The sequence below is a fragment of the Aythya ferina genome, assembly GCF_964211825.1.
Source record: "Aythya ferina genome assembly, chromosome: 1".
In the NCBI taxonomy this organism is placed as follows: Eukaryota; Metazoa; Chordata; class Aves; order Anseriformes; family Anatidae; genus Aythya; species Aythya ferina.
The window spans coordinates 67,083,284-67,086,239 of NC_140296.1; the positions used below are offsets into that span (position 1 = coordinate 67,083,284).

Sequence of the window (2,956 nt, forward strand, 5' to 3'; positions counted from 1 at the left end):
GGGAAGCTTCCAAGCCCACATTATGGAAGCAGAATTCAAGTGCAGGCTTGCTCTTCTGCAAACTTATTGTCACATATCCCATTCATACACATAATCTGCTGACAGTGCAGATTTCATTCTGCATACATATACAGAACGAGAGCCTGACCTTGGTGACAGCTTTGCCCTTGTTTCAGATGGGAATAGGATTGCACTCTGCTTTATGCCTCAGGCATCATTCCCTAAAAACTATGCATCCCATTCAGGTTCAGTGTCGCTCCTGCTCACACGTCATTCCAGTGAAAGCGAGCAAGACTGGCTTTCTGGTAGCTGACTGCATACACTAATTACTGAGACAAACCTTTAGACCCTTCCTATGCAAGAATTGCTATGGCAAGCTGTTCTCCAACATGAGGCCTGTTTGTTTTTTTTCGGAGCATTTTGTGCAAGAGTTTGGGGCAAATGGGCTTACTGGAAAAGACGGTGGCAATTCTCAGAAACATTCATCCAAAATAATAACTGTCACAGGTCACAACCAAATGCTTTTCAGGAAAACGTTATTTGTTTTTTTAATTCACTTTTGAAAGCCAGGCTCAGTCCACAGCTCCCCTTCACACAGGAAGGAGCCACGTATCCCAGTGAAGCATGCATGTCTCCCACACTGCTTCCTTTGCTTACAGACCTGATCTACTTCTGTCTGACGTTGTTGGAAAGGTTCCCATTGCCTGCAGGGAGATGTCAATGGAAAATTGGAGGTTCACTAGTGTTGTAAATAGGTTTGAAGACACCCAGAGGCATACATATTTGCATAAAGGAAAATGAGTATTTCCTTTGCTTCGTACTCTGTAAAGAAGGTAGCCCTGATTCTGCCCGGGATACTAATTCAACAGAAATAATAACTAACTGTGAGACTGCTAGCATATATAGTGCAAACTAGAGCCTACAATAACAATCCACACTTGTTCTTGAGAATCCCAGGCTCAGCTGGAAACTGGTTCGCAGTTTTTGCTGGAGATGTTTCAGCTGGTTTTATGAAAGACAAAATTCTCGGCCCTTATTAACTGCAAGTCTTTCCTGACCTGTCTCTGAGCTCATGTATCCACTGAGTCCATAGTCTGAGGAGCAACGGCATTGAAGCAAGGCAATATTAAGAAAAAAAAAAGAAAAAAGAAAAAAAGAAAAAAAGAAAAAAAAAAAAAAAGAAAAAAAGAAAAAAAATGACTGAAAAACTATTGTTACCCGTACTCTGATCATCCTGATGGCAACCTGTCTTCCTTTTCTCCAGGCACTGCCTCTTTCCAGATCACAGCTCCAGGCATAAGCTTCTAAATTGTTTTTTCATTCCACTCGAAGTCCCGCTTTGCTTTGGGCAGGGTTGTTTTTCCCACGGCTAGCTGCAACTAACACAGTGTGAAGAGTGCTGTATCAGAAGTATTTAATTACATTCTAATGCCAAACCTGTCAAAGTGGCATCTTCCTGTCTCAGCTCCTTCAAAAGTAATGCAGCTTCTGAAAAACACAGCCCAAGAAGCTTCTGAGTCAAGCAGGGCTGGGGTAGAGCGGTACTTGAATGACAGGCATGTTTTGGTCAGCAGCAATCAGCAGACAAGGGATGAACTGAAAAGGAAGATGTAGACACTTAAGAATAGTTTCAGGCTGTCAGAAAAGAAGAAAGAGCTTCTCATCCCACTGCGTTTCAGGTCTGAGCCAATTAGTCTCAGGCCAAATTCCCACTCAACAGTTAGTCTTCGGCCAAATTGCTACTGAATCTTATGCCATGATTTTTTATTTTTTTTCCCAATTATTATTTTTAAGAAAAAACTTGATGAAAACTCTGGGATCTTCCCCAGCACGCTCTGCTGCCGTCTGCATGGCTGAGTCAAAAACTGCTCCATGTTCTCACACTTTGTTCTTTTAACTGCTGCTGGCGGGGGAACATAGGACAAAGCTCATCTGCCACTTACTGGAAAACTCACCCAGCCTTTGACTAATCCTTAGAGGCATTTCAGCACTCTGTAGCCCAGCCCTGTCTGGATGCCAAGCCTTGTACTTTCAACTGGTACATCTATGGTATGTTCAGCAGGGACATGCAGGGAAAGTAGGCTCCATCTCCTGTTTTCCCGTTGCAGAGCTTTTCCAGAACAGCCTCTTTTGGCCCATCAGTCCAACGTGCTGGTTGAAGGCATAGCATTTTTATCTACATTCAGACGGGAGCCTGTGGTTTGTACCATCTTATAGCCACAGGCCAGCCTTTGCCACGTGCCCCTTGAGGAAGGGTGGTGGGCAGAGGAGGAAAACTTCCTCCTCCTCTTCACACTGTAATCGTGTTTCTCCCTAAAATATAATTCAAGTTTTTTTCCAGCTGGTTTTCAACTTTGATATGTAGAAGTCCCACAAATCAACTAAGAGTGACAAATACATTTTAAAGAAAGGAAAAAAAATGAATTTTATTAAGGGACTTTGCATTAAAATTAGCTGTATTAGGAAAAGTTTCTGCAATTATCTAATTAGCAAAGATATTCCTCAGGGCTACATAACTGTGAGAAAGGTTAGAGATGCATACTTTGGCTATGGCCTTGTAGTTCTGAACTATGAATTTCAGATTTTTATTTTTTTGAAACAGTTTTTAATTGCTTTTCCTTTTCATTTCTACTGTGTAATATCAGGACATTTACAGTGTATGTAACAAAACATGTAAATTTGTTTATTTGAAACCCTTTACAAAGTTACAGCAGGACAAGCAGAAGCTTAATTCAATAGAAAATCTTTGAGTAACTTTGCAGAAGCCAAATGCAGTAGAAAATCCTTGAGCAACTTTGATGGGCTGTATGATTGGTGAAAGTGTCAATGTCAGTATCTTAAATTGTTCATTAACTTGCTGCTGACGACCAAACTCCTGCAGCCAAAACAAGCATTGTATGAATCACACACACAAACGCACAATATAAAAAAAAAAAAAGAAAAGAAACTCTGAAGT

General features: G+C 41.1%; 1 long non-coding RNA gene across 1 annotated transcript; it reads right to left on the bottom strand.

The window, feature by feature from the left end:
• Positions 1-519: 519 nt before the first annotated feature.
• On the bottom strand, positions 520-2,079 carry LOC311444424. Its single transcript, XR_014697881.1, has 3 exons — positions 1,956-2,079; positions 1,219-1,596; positions 520-704 (listed from the first exon to the last, which is right to left on the bottom strand). It is a non-coding gene; the product is annotated as an uncharacterized lncRNA (long non-coding RNA).
• Positions 2,080-2,956: the final 877 nt, after the last annotated feature.